The following is a 21,245-nucleotide window of genomic DNA, read 5'->3' on the forward strand; positions in this document are numbered from 1 at the left end:
TCCATAAATAGGTTTATTGAAGGAAAACTCTTCGACACATGTAAGGGACCTCACCCTCTGATGGCTGAAGAGCTGGATATTTTAAACTCCAGATCACTTGTGGAAGTATAATGTAATAACAGATCAAACGGCTGTAGAAACTGAGAACGTCTTCATTATCTTCATTTACAATAGAGAATGAAGATCTAGATGAGCTGTTACATAACTATAATACTTTGTAGCAAGAAACTCTCAATGGTGAGCTCGGAAAAATATCACAATTTTATTTACGTTATATTCCACTTATCCATTATTATTTAATTATATTAAGAAGTGTCCGCACAGGAGATTCTGAGTCAGTTAAATCTGTACTACCAAAAATCATCAACTCCTTTTTCATACATAATCAACAAAATTTTGGTCACTTGACAGTTAAATATAGTGCGGTGACAATTTGCAAAATGTTGCAGAAACTCATCCTAACTCGTTTCAGCAGAACAACCAATCGATTTAGTTCAGGAACAAACAATCAACGAAGATGCAGATAGGACACTCACAGTTATGATACAGCTCACCAATTCAGTCTCAGCACGTCAACGATGGGAGACATCCATGATATACAATCAACCACAATTAGTTATGTTTATAAGGTTTTGGATTTGCATAAAGAACAGCATGTTAAAGCAGACTTAGCAAATCATCATATGAAAAATAATAATCAATTACTAAAAGTTATTGAGTCGTTTGGTCAGTTTATCAATCCATTCGACGCTGAGGTCCCTGAAGATTTCTTAATAAATATTTCACCCAAAAAGCAATCTCAGAACTAGATGGAAGCTTCTTTCTCAATATTGAACAAAATGGTGAGATTAAACGTAAAACTTTCATTGTAGAGTGTATAGAAGACGGAAACAGATTTCAGAGGAGCTGAAAATGAATTCACTAGACAAATTTTAGTGGATTATTCCAGAAAAAATACAAAAAGGATGATTAGTGGTAAAGTGCAAGAAGTACATATTCAAAGATCTTTACTTGGACGTATGCTCGGTATATCGATTGATGATGACATGTCCAAAATTTTGTCGTATCCTATAACTGAAGTGGCATTATCTATGTGCTATTTCGATGGTGATATTTGTAAAACCCAAAAATCTACTTTAATGAAAGCTCTGTAAAAACAAGTAGAGCACAATCCACCCCTGAGGTAAATATTGTGATAACTGAAGGCTTTTTCTTACTTTATAATATGACGAAAGCCCTTAAACCTTTAGGAAATGTCTCAAAAAATGTGGTGCAAATGGTACCAGAATTAAAAGCAGCAACGTATGACGTCATTTTCGACCAGTACCTTTCACCATCAATTAAAGATTACGAGAGATCTCTTCGGCATGAATCTACACACCTGGAGTTTAACATCAGTAGACCCGATCAAGTTAGACCTGCCTCCGCCAAAGATGTGTAAAACATATGCTTCAACAGGTACCTTCTTGATTTCTTTATCTTGGTCTGGGCTTCTAATGAGATAGTATCATTCATGGGCAATAAACGAGCCTTTAATTAATTGTAAACAGTGTCACACTTATGCTGTCACCAATAATACAGTTTGAAGAAAGTCTATCGTATCCAGATCATGAGCAGCTTCACAGCAAAATTGTGTGCAACGTCTGTAATATTGATGCTCCGTCTAATTTTGTGACTCAATGATCTAATACTGATATTGCAGCAATCATTCTGGGCGATGTCCATCTATAAAAAACGAAAACTCTCAAGTGTGACACTGGAAATAAGCTGAGATACGTTGATATTTCAAAAATTTACGGAGTGTTAGAACTGTCCTTATCTCGAAGCTTACCTGGCTTCCATGCGATCACTGGCGGTGATTACAACCCAGCTTTCTTCAAGAACGACGAACAAAGGCAATTCAGCATACTTAGAAAAAACTAAGAGGATCAAGAAGCAGATTCAGCGAGATGAAATTACTCATTAGTACCGAACGAGAGGAATAAACCTTCAATATAATTAAGAAATTTACTAATGATATTTACAATGTGGCAGGAATTATAGATGTAGATACTGAAAGACTTCAGTTGGTACTCAACATTTGCTCAGCTTCCGAAGTAAATGAAGAGCTTACTCTCAAAAGTATTAAAAACCTTGATGCCAGCAACTTACCACCATGTAAGGCTGAACAACGACAACTGTACTGGAGAGCAAATTACATCGCTAGTCTCTGGAATAAGGCTCATATAGAGTTACTTGGTATTTTCTGCCTTGAAGATATTGAATAGAAGTTAGAAGACAACCAGTATCAGCTCGGAGGCTTCGATGGAGACCAATTGCCGGCTTTCGTTAGTGACTCGCCTGAGACAAATTCATGTATTTGCTTTAACCCAGAAGTTGGTTCCATAAGTTTGTAGCTATTCGACTCTTAATTACGTTATGCCGTCTTACAGACGCAGACACAAATAATGCTGACGGTGATCATGACTTAGATAGTCCATACCAAGACTGGCTGGATGATGAGTTATCAAATATCAATGACAACGATGATGAAAGTTAAAGAATCGCAGTATACTTATTAAGGAAAAGTAACTAATCTTTAAATTACGTTTTCAACAAATTCATTGTATATATTTCTTATATCCTGTAAGAAAACATCAAACTCAAAATTTCTAAATGGAATTATATGATGGTAAGAAACATTTATTTTCCAAAAACATTTGCGAGTAGTATATAATTTATGTCTGTAGGTCAAGAATTTGTTGCCTTACTGTGATTCGTAATTTGTACTTGAGCATTAAAATATGATTTCATTCATACGGAACAATTTCGTTAGACCACGAAAAATATAAGTCTAATGGGGCTTTGTTACTGCAAGGCCACCTGATTATCAAGCATACTCTCATGTTCATGGCAATGTTTGGCCCCTACGATCTACAGATAGAATTTAAATAGTTCCCTAAGTATCATACATAAAAATCAACATTCAGGATGTAGGTAAACTTACATTATTTTCTCACAAGCTTGTAATTTCTGGTGGCAAATACAGCTGCAGGAAATTCTCTCACAATATTGATTATTAATTTTTAATTATAATGTGTAGCATATCCATAAAAATCACTTATCATCCTTTACCAAAAGTGAGCAACAGTTTATGTACCTTTCCCACCTAGTAAATGTAAATTGGTCTCTGTGGCCAAAGGTAGCAGGTATTTATGCCTTCAGAGTATATACTAATACTACTCTGTATGACACATTTCCGTACTCAGAAAATAGGTAATGGCTGGCAGCCCTGGGATCTTGGCCTATAGTGAGCCCTGTCAATAGCAGGGCAAAGTGGGTTCAGAGCAATTATGTTTCTGAGGGTTGCATACATTAAACGGAAAGCATACATTCAGGGGCACACCTATTCTTATGATAATTGATTTATGACCCTCTGGCTGTTGATTGATAGTCCCCTGGGGATAATTAACCTTTCTCAGAAAACCTCCACCTCTCCACCTTACACTTGTCCCTCTCACCCCTCTAGGAAATCCCCAACTCTCCCCATCCTCACCCTCACTGAGACAAGGACACAGTATCAAATTAATTACCCCTCCTCCCCCACCTCATTCACTTTCCATCTGAAAATGGGTGGGAAGAGGACTCGTTCTATGCTGAGCTGTTGGAGAGGAAGTACTTAAGGTACTCGATTTTCTTGCTCTGGGTGCTACTCTGTTGAAAATTGGCAGGAAAGCTCAGCCTCTCCCATCCTCTCAACTCCCCTCACACCCACCAAGAGATACAGTGGGAAATGTTCAGTCTGTGTTGAGTTTTTGGAAGTATTATCCTCCCCAGTAGATATATGCCCTAATTATGTAATTACACTGATGCAGATTGAAGGTGGTGTCTAGTTGGAAAGTTGGTGTGTGTGTGCTCACCTTGATATGTTGACTGAGCTAGTGCACAATGCCATCAACATAAGATATCTCAAGCCCTGCCCTTCCCCTTCTAGAAAAATTTCTCAGTCTGTGCTGAGCTGTTGGACTGGATGGATCACGTGGCAGGATATTCAACTGCATTGCATATGGTGTAATAATACATTGTTTATTTATGATATTCAATTTGCAAATTTGCAATTTATGATATTCAATTTGCCTAGCCACTGCAGGCATACAATGGGATCATGCAATCCGCCAGGGCCCTACCTATACAGCAGCCGCCAGACATTGCTAATCCCCTGACCAAAATGACCAGAGGCCAGTATCCCACAGATAAGAGACACACTTCTTGCTTCTCTCTGCCCCTCCATCTCTCTCAGTTCCCCACACCATCTCTCTCTTTCTCTGTCAAGTGGCTACTTTCTGACCAGTGAGCTTCTGAGCATGCCATTGGAAACCACAGTAACCCACCTTTTCTCCTGAAAAAAGTAGAATATATCTGTTAAACCCCCAGCAGTGGATGTCTTGGATATAGGTCCCCTCTGTATCAAATTAATTGACTAATTAAACAAATCCATACTCTGTGTGTGGGATGGTGAGAAACTCTGGGGTTATCAAGGATTCGATTCCACAACCATCCAGTTTCCAAGCCCTACTCTTACCAAATTCTGGATTTTTCCCTAGCCCCTGTTCGTGGATACTGGTATAGTTAGGTCATTTGACAGGGAATGCCTTATGTTGGAGGTATTTGAGAATCATCTCAACTGCGCCATGTCCTTAACCAGTCTGCAGGAGGTGCTGGACAGATGTGTGCCCGTAGTACCACTATCAGAAACAATAAACTGATCAGTCAGGAATTTTATATCTCAATTGGAAGTGGTGCTGTATAAAATGATAGCTGTAATTTCAAATTTTGGCTGGAATTTATGACATTATGGTTCCAGAATTTCTCATCACCACAAATCTGCTAAGTTTTTCTTTTTTCATTTTTTTAGAGAACTATAGAGCTGCTTAGTGGGTAATCTGTAGAGAAGAAGGAGCCGGAGAAGGAAGGGTCTGGTGCATGATAGGGTAGCAACAACACAAACACTGCTGAAAGACAGAGTCCACTGGGCTGTTCTGAGAGTCTTTAAACATGCACACTTAGACCATGATCCATTCTAGAGTAACTCTCACAGATGTCAGAGATCACAGAATCTTCTGTAGCCCACTGCCACACATTGGCCACACTGGTAGCTGTATGCTCATCTCGTGCCATCCATATACCGATGGTTCCAGGCCCTCAGAGGTCAGAGATAGTGCCACTGTGACCACCCAGCCATCAATCGATCAATTTCCATGGGAAGAGATGATCGTTCAGCACAAACATTCAGAATATTGAACCTTCTCAAATTTCCTCATAAAAACCTGAGAGTACCTGCAACACACACGATCACAAAGGCTGCCCAATGCATACTGATTACTGGTTCGCTATTCACCTGTCTAGAGGGCGACACAAGCACAGTTGCAAGCTACATCCTTTGTGGTCGCCAAGTCATCCTACAGCTGCAGGGCAGCACCGAGCACAGACTGGAAGACTCACGAATCCCCAAACAAAGCATCAGCCACCAACTATCTCTGCCACACACTCAGACACCAAGAGGAGTCGTCCTAGGAAACCATTCACATATTTATCAATGTAAACCAACACATGGACACATACATAAATAAAAATAGAGCAAATTGTGCTAATTGTCGAGAAGTACACTACATTTTAGACGAGTTTTAGAATACGTGGCCAGAAGTGATGTCGTGCCCACACTAGCAGTATTGGAAATAGCGCGTGACAGCAAAAGGAATAAGAGAAAAGTTGACATGGAAGCACCAGGACCAGAGCACAGTTATTTTTCGTGGGCACCAATAAGATGGCAGGAAGATATTGATTGATGTGGATGACCACCAAATGTAGAGTAAAAACATTATATATGTCCGTTCAAAACCCCAAGTGCGACCCCAAAGTTATTGGCATCCACCTTATCGATTTCTATGAGTGTCCTTAGCTAAATTGTATTATGTTACCATCTTGAGAACTGTAATATACAGCTATGGAATGGTTCCCGTGTTTGACCCCATGCAAGAATGTTTTCAACTCTAACAAATGGTATTTACAATGTGCTTATATGTACTCTCTACCAAACAAACATGCCAGAGCAGCTAGAAAATATCTTACAGAACAGTTGCTGCTATACGTTACTGATTGAATAGGGTTACATACAAGTTGACTGCTGTCCTGGATGCTTTCATAGGAAAGAGAAACATCTGCCTCTAAAGTGACTTGGATCTGCATTAGAGGATGATACAAAGTAGATGGAGTAATTGGTTGAGAGGTATGTAAGAAGGTGTGGCATAATGGTAGACATAATATATTCTAGAGAGAGGGAGATGTGGTAGCAGGTTATTTATCACACATTTAACTTTTCCATTGTTCTGCTGGTCTGTATCAATTGTGTGGTATAAACTGCTATCAACTCATATACAACTGCATATTCTGTGTGACTTTAGAGCGCTACCTACTTGCAATTGTTAACTGCAAATCTCTCCATAACACAGTCAGCAGAGGGCTTCCAACACATGTGTGGTGAATAATGTTGCTACCAAAGTGATGGAAATTCTATTTCGGCACCCTCCTCTACATGATCGAAGATGTATGCAAAGTACACCATCTCCCTGCCACATTTTGGACATTAATCGAGTCTTCAGTTTCATAGCTGTCACTAGGCTAGTGGCAGGGATTTGTGATGTACTGCAATCCCTGTGTATACATTTGCTTGGTGGATGTTGTGTGTGGAGGAGATTGTGTTCTGTTCACAGATTTAGTGCAGAATGGAGTGTAATTTCGCATGTCAAACACCACAGATATACTTTTGCCTATTTCCTCATAAGATGTCTTTGTTTCATACATTTTCCGTTGCTGATGACCATTTCATAGGACTGATGCAACCATATCACAATTTCCGAACCACAACTGGATGTGTCAGTGGGCCTCGTTTTATGATCTTAAAGTTTCTTACCATAGTGAGTGGGAAGGAAAACTTACAGGTCAGTGCATTTCAGGTGGTGGAAACATATTTGCTGAACTGCTTTATTAATAGTATTTTATTCCACATGACTTATCTATGGAAAACACTCTGCTTCTGCATTATAGCACGCTTAAGTGCAGAACCATGTAGCCTTAGGAATGTGTGTTTATGTTCTGTGATCGATTTCTGTCTTCAATGTACCTTCTTGGTATGGAATCTAAACACTACAGTAATACTGCAGAAATGGAAGCACAAGTGATTTACGTAAAACATTTTAAACTCCTTCCATCTGGCGCTTCATTACGCAAATACCAGGCGTTCTTCTTCTTCTTCTTCTTAACGGTCTGTTATATCACCACAACACTCTCAAATGCATCAATACTGTGCCTACCATACACCAAAAAGAAACATGGATGCTCCTTGAGAGATTGTGTACTATGCGGCACTCATAGTGAAACTGGAGATTGAAGGGGCGCGTTGTTTCAAAATAGAGGACACGGTGCTATTATGGTTCTGATTCGTTTGTTGGGGTGGTAATTATCAAATGTGTTAGTGAGATCTTTCAGTCTCCAGCTTTTTCCGATGAATGCAGAATACACCATGACACTCATCCACATAGGGGGAGGTTGGAAATCGAAAAATGTCTTACAGAATTTATGAAGTGTTCCGGCTAAGGAAAGTAACTGTGGCACCTCATTTCTGCTGATGTCTGTTTCCACACTAAGAATCAGTGTCATGTGATGTAGGCAGTGTAACATGGTTTGTGATATGTCCACATGTATTCAAAATGTTCAGATGTGTGTGAAATCGTATAGGACTTAACTGCTAAGGTTATCAGTCCCTAAGCTTACTGTGGTGTCACCGCCAGACACCACACTTGCTAGGTGGTAGCCTTTAAATCGGCCGCGGTCCGGTAGTATACGTCGGACCCGCGTGCCGCCACTATCAGTGATTGCAGACCGAGTACCGCCACACGGCAGATCTAGAGAGACTTCCTAGCACTCGCCCCAGTTGTACAACCGACTTTGCTAGCGATGGTTCACTGACAAAATACGCTCTCATTTGCCGAGACGATAGTTAGCATAGCCTTCAGCTACGTCATTTGCTACGACCTAGCAAGGCGCCATTATCAGTTGCTATTGATCTTGTTAATCACGTACCGTCAGACCGACGTTCACCATTAACGGATAAAAGTTAAGTATTTCACCGGCTACGTCCGTTTTTCTAAATTCTAATTTCCCTGTCCTGTTCCAGACCTCACGCCAACCTGCGTGAGCTAAAACGCGTGCCTTTCGCCTTCCTCTAATATTCCTGGGTTGGCTCCTGCCAATCCACAACACTTACACACTACTTAACCTAAATTACCCTAAGGACAAACACACACACACCCATGCCCGAGGGAGTACTCGAACCTCCACCGAGACCAGCCAACAATCCATGACTGCAGGGCCTTAGACCACTCGGCTAATCCTGTGCGGCCCACATGTATTCATATATGTCACTTGCAGAGTAATCCATGGAGTGGTTCAACAATGATATAGAAATCGAGAATCATCCTGAAATGTCATTGGCTGATAGCATCACGAGATCGACATGATGAGACATTTTAATGACGAAGTAAATCGGATATTTGTGGTAAGGTGTTATGGGACCAAACTGCTGAGGTCATCAGTCCCTGACCTTACACACTATATAATCTAACTTAAACTAACTTACGCTAAGGACAACACACACATCCATACCGGAGGGAGGACTCGATCCTCCGACGGGGGAAGCCATGCGAATCGTGTCAAGGCGCCCAGACCGTTCGGCTACGCCGGGCGGCTTTAATGCGTGAAAACTCGTAAAGAGTGGTGGTTTGGCCCTCAATTAATTGGGTAGAATGTGTTAAAAGTATGGAAAAGTTGTAAAGTTACGAAAATTGATGGAAAATACATAAAACTGTTGAAAAAATGACAAAAAATGGAGGGAATAGTGTACTTACATGGTCACCTGGATGTGTGAAGATGATTCCAATCCATCACCATTGGGAGTGACAACTGATGGTGCACACTATTCGTACACTATAGTCTTAGGTCGAGCAAAAACACATTGTTCCACATGTGGTTATGCACTGTAAGGCATAAAAACTAAAAACACTGTGTCCAGAGATTTGGAGGTCAGGATGACCACCAGCTAGAACTCCAGAACAGTGATTGTATACCTAGGCCCAATATGCACCGCCAGTACGAGAAATAAATGTTCTTGGTCTCTTCAAAAATGAAACACTGCGACATCTGCTATCCTGTCACTGTCTAAGATGAGGTTAAATGTAGAAGACATCACCTGTGGATAACTGTTTGGAAATGCTCCACAATGTAGCACGCCATGCAGGGTAGCTGCATGGTCTGAGGTGCCTTGCCACAGTATGAGCAGCTCCCCCAAACAGAGGTGCGAGTCCTCCTTCACACACATGTGTGTGTGTGTGTGTGTGTGTGTGTGTGTGTGTGTGTGTGTTGTCCTTAGTGTAAGTTAGTTTAAGTTAGATTAAGTATTGTTTAAGACTAGGGACCAATGACCTCAGCAGCTTGGTCTCTTAGGAACTTACTACCACCACCAGTGTAGCAAACTCTCCCAGTTCCTATACGTTGCGATGTCTTCCACATATTTATCGATAAGAAACACCACCTCTGTCTTTTATTTCAACAACCCTGTGTGTTGTGGAGGCAACTTAGTTTACACCATGCAGAGTCCAGCTTTCTGTGAGAGCCAATGGATCGAAATGTGTTAATGTCGATTTAGCACCTGCCTCAGAACTCAGTTTGGCTGTGTACACAGCTGTAGTCATACACTGCTTTGATGTGTTACAGCAGAAAACAGTGTGTCAGACTGCTTATGAAACAGCACAAGAACCCTCAATTGTAATTGATAATCTGTGGGATATGGTCTTCCTCCAGCACAGGTGACAAAACTTTACACAGAGGTCCATGGAAGCGACTTCGATCACTGGCCACGTGCTCTAGTGGACCAATACATGAATATTTAAATGGGTTGCACATATGGTTGATGTCACCACACAGATGGTATTTGTTTCTGGTGTATCAGAAGAGAGGTGCGGCCAACTCTTACTGAATTCTCTACCAGCAACATTAGCAACGTTTTTATAGTCTGTAGTTTTACTCTGTTGAATGTTACAAAATTAACAAGGAGAGAGAGGGAAAGATAGAGACACTGTGCTGTCAATAAAGCCTCTGACGCCATTACACTGTCGTATTTCTAGTGCACTAACCATAGGAATATGATAAAGGAGATTAGGATATGTACAGAGGGATGTATGTAGACTGTCACTCGATATATATGAATTGTAGGTGTTCCGCTTCTGAATTTCTTTGTGCAGTATACGTATACTCTGCATGGCTGTGAATTTCCTCCCGTAAGTTAGTGTGCTATTTCTCTCATTGTGATAGCCATTGACATAGTCAGTGACTGATGGATGACTAGACAGCCTTATAACTATGGAACAGTGCTGTTGGATCTTAAAGGGGAGCTATGGCAGGCCATGCGAAATGACATACAGCTAGTGTGAGTGTGGACATACCATAACTTTTCGGACGCTATACACCTATAAATGATAATCACGCTAGTTGTCGGGAATGTTATGCTTTTAGAACGTATCGTTACTGTGGATAATCTTCCGACATATCACCAGATGTATGAGTGAAGTGATTAGACTACTATTCCTGAAAAATTTACTTATGTATAGTCATAAAGGGGAGGAGTGCATTGAAGTTGGGTATTGTGGTTTTAGTGCATTGCCGGCCGGAGTGGCCGTGCGGTTCTAGGCGAAGCAGTCAGGAGCCGAGCGACCGCTACGGTCGCAGGTTCGAATCCTGCCTCGGGCATGGATGTGTGTGATGTCCTTAGGTTAGTTAGGTTTAAATAGTTCTAAGTTCTAGGCGACTGATGACCTCAGACGTTAAGTCGCATAGTGCTGAGAGCCATTTGAACCATTTTTTCAGTGCATTGCCGAATATATTAGACGTAAGGGGTGGTAGATTCTCTTCATAAACACCTACACAATACACCAATGCAAGGATTTAACTGTATCTGCTTTAACGTAGAAGCAGAGCAGGCAATATGGCTGTAACGTCATGAATAGACAGAACTTCCTCTCATTGGCTCCCTAAGCAAATCCTCACATGTTGCTCTACTGTGGTGTTCATTACAGTACACCAATGCATATCGGTGATGTCTTTCCAACCATCTTTTCCGTGAGAGCACTGTTGATTTTCACATATTGCTGGATCCCTGTGCTTTGTTTGAGAGAGTTTTGGTGGGATGCAGCACCATCCGAAAGCGCTGATTCAAAATACCTGCTTTCTGCTCTTAAATCTGATTAGCTGAAAGACCTAAATGTTAAATAATTTCCTAGAACCAATGAGAATCTAGAGACATAGCCAGCGTGTGGGAGTCTGATAATACCAAAACATTTCCAACGCTGTACACATACAAATGATAACCGGAAATATTACACTGTTGGAGCATAAAGCTACTGTTGTGAGTTTTCCTTAAGAAAAAGTACATGGGTGGGGCCTGGTCAAAAGGGGGGGGGGAGTATGTATTTGGCGTCGAACATCGTGATTTTGACATATCGACAGCCACAAGGAGTATGAGAGATATTACATGGAAAATTATGTGCAGTCAAAAAGAAATATAAATTTACATGGGAGACTGATATCTCCAGAGCCATGTTCGCTATGAGGAGACATTTCCAGCACTCTTCTGTTCTCACACGGCCGAAATCGTAATATTATGTTATAATTATACTCATAAATACGTGGCTGATTGCCTAGGATGATTCCTCTTGGTGTGTGTCAGAGGTAGCTGGAGGCTGATGCATTGTTTGGGGATTGGCAAGACTCCCGGTCTGAGGTCGGTGTCGCCCTCCCTAAAGCTTGATTTGGCGGACGTGCAGCCACAAAATGATATAGCTTGCGTCCACATTCACGGTGCCCTCTGGGCGACTTAATAGCGAAACAATACTCAGTATACGTTGGAAAGCCTCCACAGTCACATATGGCGCGTGTATTCTCCAATTTTTGTCGAAATTTCAGATGATTTTCAATATGGTGTGCATTTTCGCTTGACGATCCTCCCCCTCCCCCTCCTCCCCCACACCCATGTAAATTGATCGACTGACGGCTGGGTGGCTACGGCTGCACTCTCTCTGACCTCTCAGCACCTGGAACCGTTGTTGTGTGGATGCACAGACATGATAATGCAGCTATTGCCATGGTCGATGAGCTGCTGTGGCTTAAGAAAGTTTCTGAAGTCTCCAAAATCTAGCTGAAGCTTCTACTATGGAATGGGTCATGGTTTAAGTGTATATGTTTAGTGCTCCAGTGGAGTCTATTTTAAATTGGCATTTGTGTTGTTACTACCCTATCATGCAGTAGACCCTTTCTCCTCCTCCCTTATCCTCTCCAGCGAAAATCAACTTAGGAATTCTACAATCCTTTAAAAAGAGAAAAAACATTTAGCAGATCTGTAGTGGTCGGGCACTTCATTAACATAATGCCATAGTTTCCAGCCTAAATATTAAATTACAACTGTCGTTTTGTACAGCACCACTTTCAGCTGACATGTAGAAATCCCTATTGATCAGTTTGTTGTGTCTCACAGTGGTTTTGTGAGTACACATCCATGTAACCCTTGCACAAATAGTTTAAGAACATGGTGCAACTGATCTGAAATTTTACAAATCTCAGTTATCACCAGCATAATACATTTCCTGCCAAACAACCTAACTGTGTCAATATCCACCAGTAGGAGGTAGGGAAAAAATCTGGGCCGGCCGAAGTGGCCGTGCGGTTAAAGGCGCTGCAGTCTGGAACCACAAGACCGCTACGGTCGCAGGTTCGAATCCTGCCTCGGGCATGGATGTTTGTGATGTCCTTAGGTTAGTTAGCTTTAACTAGTTCTAAGTTCTAGGGGACTAATGACCTCAGCAGTTGAGTCCCATAGTGCTCAGAGCCATTTGAGCCAAAAGATCTGGAAGCGGTAAGAGTAGGGTTTGGAAACTGGGCATTTGTGGGATCAATTCCCAAATAGCCTCAGAATTTCCCACCAAATATACAGTTCTAGTATCCACCAGTAGGATGCTTGGTGGAACTGTCCCACATAGAGAACATCGATTTAATTAATTGTTGAATTCGTTTGATAGAGTGTGGAACCTATATCCAAGGCATCCACACCTGGTGGTTTACCAGGTATCTGCTTCTTTGTTTAGGACAAAAGAGTGGTACTATGGTTTCTAGTGGTGCATGACAGATGCTCGCTGGTCAAGAAATAGCCACTCAACATAGAAACAGAAAGAGGGGAGCAGACAGAGAGCAAGTGAGAGGCAGGTAGTGAGTCTGTTATCAAAGGGAAACTGCCACCTGATGCTTTTATTCGGGAGATTAGCCGAGTCTTGCAGGTGCTGCGGTGTTTGGGCCCCTATCCATTGTTGCGAGGCCAGGTCATGGCTCTGGCAGCGAGGCCCCTTTAGCGCTTTTGCTGTGCAGCTCAAATGTTTACCTGTAGTGAGTGTTTTTTGCCGGTTTCATGATGGTATTCCTTGCATGATTGGAAAAGAGCGATCTCTTAAGTATTTAATTACTTCTTACTATGTATTTTACAAGATCTGCATCTTTCAAAATTAAATAAACAGCAAAGAATTATTAGCTTTACCCACCAAATAAACTGATCCAATAAAGATATTCAACCCCTTCAAATTGGTATGCAAAGCTAATTTTACAAAATATTATTATACCCTATGCAATGTAATTGAATTTCCTGTATTGTGGTCCTTTCAGTCCACCAGCTCAACACAGGGTGAGTGATTTTCCCACCAGTTTTTCTGGGAGGGCAGGGAGGTAGGGGTTGAGGTGTGGGGGGAGGAATACCTCTGGTGGTGGCATTGAGCATTAGCTCAGTCAATCCATGCATGTTAAGGTGAGCACACATCTGAAAATTTTCCAACAAGACACCACCTCCAATCTGCATCAGTATCAGTGTAATTATGTAATTTGGACATTTAGTTGCTGTATCGATTCTTGAGTACTGATGAGTATCTGGGATGTCTGTAAAAAGACATCGAAGCAATTCAGAGGTGAGCTGCTAGATTTGTTATTGGCAGGTTCGATCTGCATGTAGTTGTTAAGGATATGCTTTGAAGTTCAAGTGGGAATCCCTGGAGTGATTAAGCCATTCATTTCGAAGAACATTACTGAGAAAATTTGGAGAAGTTGCATTTGAAACTGACAGCAGAATAATCCTACTGCTGCCAAAACTACACTTCACATACGGACCTTGAAGATAATATACGAGAAATTACGGCTCATACGGAGGCATACAGACAGTCACTTTTCTCTCACTCTATCCCTGAGTGGAACAGGAAAGGAAACAACGAATTGTGGTACAATGTACCCTCCGCCACTCACTGTACAGCGGCTTGTCGAATATGTATGTAGAAGTAGACAGGGTAATATTTGAACCTTCACACCCATTAGCTCAGCACAGATTGAGCATTTTACACTATTTCTCCAGGTGGGGGGATGGGGTTAGTGGAAGAGATAGGAGGGTCTGGGCTTTTCCCAGTTATTTCCAACATAGCAGCACACAAAACAAAGATAATAAACCACACTATGCCTTTCCTCTCCAGCAGCTCAGCGCAGACTGAGTCTTTTCTCTTCCAATTTCCAGATGGGAGAAGGCAGAGGGGGGGGGGGGGGGGGGGGGGGCTGAACAATTTTCCAGGAAGGGAGAGGTACGTAATTGATCAAATTAATTAATTAGTGAATTAATTTGATATCAAAAGTGTTCTTGTATCAATGAGGGGTAGATTTGGGGTTTTCCCAGAGAGGAGGGAGGGAGGAGGGGAAGGTTGGATGATTTGTCCACAGAATGCATTATCTCCAGGGGTCGGAAATCGACACCCAGGGGTTCATAAATCAATTAGCATAATAATAGCTTTGCCTCTGAATGTATGCATGCCCCTTTATGTATGCAACACCCACAAACCAAGTGGCTCAAAACCCACTTTGCCCTCCTACTCATTTCTTCATTATTGGGAAGAGATAGCAGTCACTTGGCGCCAAATTCAAACTGTGTGGTGGATGGTCAAACACCTCTGATCCATAACCCCACAGGAGTTCTCAGGTGTGGCTGGTCATATGTAAGCATGCACTGTCGTGACAAAACAAAACTTTGCCACCAGTTCTCTCCAGTGCTTGTTTTGTATGGTGTGCCTTAACTTTGTCAGTGTTTGACAATACCTCTGAGTTAAACGTTGTGCCACGTTCAAGGACACCAACGAGAATCACTCCCCTAGAGTCTCAAAACACAATAGCCATGAATTTTTTTGCTGACAGCGTTTGCAACACTGCCCTGGTTTCTTGAGACTATGTGTGTGTCCCGATTCCATCGATTGTCTTTTCGTTTCACAACTGACATGCTTCACCCAAGTCTCGTCCCCAGTTACCATACGATCGATAACTTTGTTACCATTTTTCTCGTCATCTTCAAGGAAGGCCAGTGCTGAAACCAGTCTCTGTTTTTTGTGGTCTTTTTGGGAACCCGCCTAGCACAAAATTTGTGGTAACCCATTTTCTCCGCCACACTTTCATGTGCAATACACCGAAAATTAAGGGAAGTTGTTGCAAAAGATCTGTAGTCACCAACACGATTTTCGCTCATTTTGCCGTTGAGTTTCATCACAAGTTTGTCAGACAAAATGGTTCAAATGGCTCTGAGCACTATGCGACTTAACTTCTCAGGTCATCAGTCGCCTAGAACTTAGAACAAATTAAACCTAACTAACCTAAGGACATCACACACGTCCATGCCCGAGGCAGGATTCGAACCTGCGACCGTAGCGGTCGCTCGGCTCCAGACTGCAGCGCCTATAACCGCACGGCCACTCCGGCCGGCCTTTGTCAGACACAAAGCTACGCCTACCACTGCGGTCCTCAACGTCAACATTGGTTCGGGCATTTTTAAAATCAGTGCACCATGGCCTCGCTTGGTTCCCACTCGTTATTCCTTTTATGTATTCATCACAAAGATCGCTATAAATTTCTATTTATTTGCAGATTTTTCCCGAAAAATACCTAATCACAGAATGCACCTCACAATTGGCAGGATATTTCAGTGCAGTGCACATTTTAACGAGATACAGAAAGCAAGGTAGGAGAGAGGCAGACCACACGCTACAACCGCTGGATGCGTCCTGGGTCGAGGAACGACTGTTACTTCCTGTATAGTCATCGTATCTAAAACCAGCCTTTCTTTTCCTTCTCCTCTTAAGCAGTGTGCACACGTCATTACGTATCAATCATGATGGGAGACTTATTTGCAGACAACTTGTAACTAATGATTGTAAACTTATATAGGGTGTTAAAAAAGTGTTGAATACTTTTAGAGGTGATAGTACACATCGAAACAAGGAAAATAAGTCCAGTAAACACGGGTGTGGAAACGCATACTTTCTGAGATAAAGGCGTGGTTATAGGAAGGGCTGTGCGACGCTCGGTTGGGGAGACTAGCACTGTTTTTGCTTTGACGTTCCGTCATTTGTTAACAATTGAAGCCTACTACTTGACAGGTGAAACGGCGAACGTAATATTCTGCTATGGTTTAGTAAATGGACGAAGCCTGCGAGCCCATGCCCTTTACGCTGAGTAACATCCACATTGCAGAGTGCCCTCTGAGAAGCTGTTCGGCGTACTTTTTCAACGTCTGAGGGACCAAATACCCTTGCACCTCGGAAGGTTGACGGTGAAAGTCCTCACATAATCCACATGCCTGACATGGAGGAGAGTGTGCTACGGGCAGTGGAAGAAACCCCTGGAACCAGTGTGTGACGGTTAGCATCAGCAGAAGGTGCGTTTCACTCTCTTATCTGGTGGGTACACATGAAGAATTGCTGTGGCCATATTATCTACAGCACATTCACGCCCTAAGGCCACAGGGTCATCATGGCAGACGGCGGTTCTGTCGATGGCTGTTGCAGAAGTGTGCTGCAGATCCAATGTTCACATCCTAGATTTTATTTACCGATGAGACAGGATCCACAAGAGATGGTATTGTGGATTTCCATAACCAGCATATATGGGCCGATGTAAATCCCCAAGCAATCCAGGAAAGAGGGCATCAACACCGATTCTCAATCAACATATGGGCAGGCGTACTTGGCAGTAGATTAATAGGACCATACGTGCTACCACAAAGGTTAACTGGGGCGCATTATCTGGGCTTTCTCATTAATGAATTGTCTATGTTGCCGGTGGCTGTGCCATTGCTGCAGCGAATACGTATGTGGTTCATACATGATGGCACACCAGCTCCCTATCGGTATAATGTGCGTGTACATCAGACACACACTTTGTCCTGCACGTTCCCCAGACCTCAATCCCCTAGACCTTTGGTTATGGGGACACTTGAAGGAATTGGACTACGGGGCGCCCGTCAACGATATGCGGACACTACAGGGTCGCGCCGTCAATGCGTGCAAGCAAGTACAACAACAACCTGGTATCTTGCAAAGGCTGTGTCATTTCTTACGCTGGAGGGCAGAAGGGTGCATTGTCATGAACAGACGCCACGATGAGCCACTCCCTAAAATACGCGTTTATCGTAAAAAGTATGCATATCCGCGTAGTCGAATTAAGTCGCGTGATGCTGAGGGAATTAGATTAGGAAATGAGACACTTAAAGTAGTAAAGGAGTTTTGCTATTTGGGGAGCAAAATAACTGATGATGGTCGAAGTAGAGAGGATATAAAATGTAGACTGGCACTGGCAAGGAAAGCGTTTCTGAAGAAGAGAAATTTGTTGAAATCGAGTATAGATTTAAGTGTAAGGAAGTCATTTCTGAAAGTATTTGTATGGAGTGTAGCCATGTATGGAAGTGAAACATGGACGATAAATAGTTTGGACAGGAAGAGAATAGAAGCATTCGAAATGTGGTGCTACAGAAGAATGCTGAAGATTAGATGGGTCGATCACATAACTAATCAGGAGGTACTGAATAGAGTTGGGGAGAAGAGGAGTTTGTGGCACAACTTGACAAGAAGAAGGGACAAGTTGGTAGGACATGTTCTGAGGCATGAGGGGATCACAAATTTAGCAGTGGAGGGCAGCGTGGAGAGTAAAAATCGTAGAGGGAGACCAAGAGATGAATACACTAAGCAGATGCAGAAGGATGTAGGTTGCAGTAAGTACTGGGAGATGAAGAAGCTTCCACTGGATAGAGTAGCATGGAGAGCTGCATCAAACCAGTCTCAGGACTGAAGACAACAACAACAACATGCATTTCCGGAGCCACGTTAATTGGACTTACATTTCTTGTTTCGGTGAGTACTCTTACCTCTCAAAGTATTTGCCACTTTTTCTGAACATCCTGTATAACACAAAAAATTGGAAGGTCTGTTCGGAAAGTAAGCAACGATCGGTCGAAAAATACAAACCACAGTGAGAAACAAAACTTTTTTATTTACAATAGTTGCCTACACCTTCCACCTTCTTTACTATCTAGTCGTCGCTGCAATTTAGAAACCTGTTGTAGGGTTGTTGTTACTATCCAATATGCTCGTCGCAGAAGGCAGCCTCCTAAGCTTCCTAGCAATTTTCTACGCCGGACTGCAGCTCGTTGTCTCCGCTAAAATGCTGTCTACATAGCCAGCGGTTCATATGAGCAGAAGGAACCAAGTCCGGGCTGTATGGTGCGTGATCAAACAATTCCCATCGAAAAGGATGCAGTGGCTTCCTCATTTCCCCTGAAGTGTGCAGCCAAGATCTCTGTAGAAGATGGGAGTGAATTATAGTTACGTTATGTGGGGTTGCATGAAATCAGGTGAAATCTATCGACAGGCGGCCATACTTGGCGGAAGACACTATTTTGTCGTCATCTTTACGCTCTCACTGTGCACTCACAACTGAGAAGAGCGACGCAACGCCATCTACGGGAATACTAGAAACACTCCCCAACTACTCTGTGCAATGCTTCATTGGATTTTTCCTGTGGTTTCCACATCGCGACCAATCGTCCTTTACTTTACAAATAGCCCTGCACGAAAATAATAAAGCACTCTTTTAGGATTAATAACACTTCTAGTTCTATGCAAAAAAATTTCAAAAGAACTCAGGTGAAATAAAATTACAACTCTTCGAAATTATCTGACGAGAAATTATTTACATCCAATGTTCACAGTTTAAAAATGATGGTAAAAGGAGTAAGAACACTACGTCAGTACTGGAGACGTGTATAAAAACAAATTTGACACAAAGAAGTGTATCTTTTCTAAACCAACACACGTTCATAATTCTCAATTGCGAGGCAGAAAGCCGATGTGGTAATGACAACTATTATCCGAATAGATAACACTGCAAACATCTCACAAAACATGGTTGCTCAGTGTTTAATACACTGGACTCTTAGATGGGAAGACCGCAGATCAAATCCCCATCCAGTGTCCATACTTAGTTGTTCCTTAGTTTCACTATGTCGTATAATGCAAATAGCGGTGTTGAGTTTACAAAAAGACACAGCTGAATTATTTCCCCCATCCTCCCTCAAAGGGAGCTCAGTCTTTAACGACATCCTCGTCGACAGGACGTGGAGGGATTTCTGAAAATAAGTGCTCAAGTTTTACGTTAGTCAATTAGGGAAGTAAATATGATCTAGGATACGCCGAGCGTTACGTGCATATAACTTTGTCCATAATTTTTTCTTTTGGTATGATTTCAATCACCGAAACTTTACAACAGTGGGCTATTTAATATACATCTGTATAAAATAGACATGATCGTAGAAGGTTAGGACACATTACATGCCCACATCACAAACTGAGTTACACAAAGGGAGACTTATGGGATCATCGGATGTTGTTGTTGTTATGGTCTTCAGTGCGAAGACTGACTTGAAGTAGCTCTCCATGCTACTTTGTTCTGCGCAACCCTCTTTATCTCCGAATAACTACTGCAAACTACATCCAGCTGCATCTGCTTATTGTCTCCCTCCATGATTTCCACCCTCCACACTTCCTTCAGATACTAAATTCGTGATACACTGACGTCTTAGAGTGTGTTCTATCATCAGATCCCTTCTTTTAGTCCAGTTTGGCACAAAGTTTTTGTCTCTCCAATTCTATTCAGTACCTCCTCGTTAATTACATGATCTACCCTTCTAATCTTCAGCATTCTTCCGCAGCACCACATTTCAGAAGCTTAAATGCTCTTCATATCCAAACTGTTCATAGTCCATGGTTCACTTCCACACGTGACTATACTCCAAACAAATACCTTAAAAAAAGGCATCCTAACACTTATGTCTATATTCGTTGTTAACAAATTTCTCTTCTTGAGAAACAGTTTTCTTACCATTGCCAGTATAAACTTTACACCCTCTCTACCTCGATCATCATTAGTATAGCTAACAATAGGCTCATGTTACACCTAATAAAAATAATAAACAAAGTTTTCCTTCATAATCCATCGATTGTGGACTGGAAATATTTTCCTGTTTTCAAGAAAATCGTTAATCGATTTCAAGGTTCAATGTTGCTCCCTTTTTGCTCTGAATAAACAGCATTAACTCTTTTGGCAAATGGAAAACGTATTGTAATCAATCCCAATAGATATACAGCAACAGAGGGAACTGTAAATAGTGTGTGTAGGCAAATTATTCACTAGATTTCTACAAAAAATCTCTCACATAATTTTAATAAACCCAGGATATTCACTTGTAATGACTTTGAACCATGGGCACAAATTAGTGAGGAAGACAGAGTCTTAAAAATTTTTGAGCGTATTGAAGACAATTTAAACTGAAAGGGTGAGAAAACAACAAATTAAAAGGCTTCTTAAACGAATCAGTTCTATCTATTTTTCACTTCCTTTGTTCTTCCAAGCCTTGGAGATAGACAAATCAGTAAATTAACACGGTTCGCTAATTTTCATTTCCTAATGTCATACGAAATTCTATTCTCGGGTAATTCATCTTAAAGAAAGAATGCCTACATTTAACAAAAGTACGCCGTAAAATATAATAATATATTGGGCTCATCCTCTATCGTCTTGTACAGAAACGTTTAAACAGCTTTGTATTTTTAATACAGCTTGGAGACACGTACTTCATTTCTCGAATATTTCTGTAAATATTGCACTATAGTTTACAAGAAATAACGATATCCATAGTTAAAGTGCTAGAAGAAATGAGACAAAAAGTAAGCCTGAGTTTAAAAGTCAGCTGAAAAAGTTCTTTCTTG

The sequence above is a fragment of the Schistocerca americana genome, chromosome 2, assembly GCF_021461395.2.
Source record: "Schistocerca americana isolate TAMUIC-IGC-003095 chromosome 2, iqSchAmer2.1, whole genome shotgun sequence".
NCBI classification, from domain to species: Eukaryota; Metazoa; Arthropoda; class Insecta; order Orthoptera; family Acrididae; genus Schistocerca; species Schistocerca americana.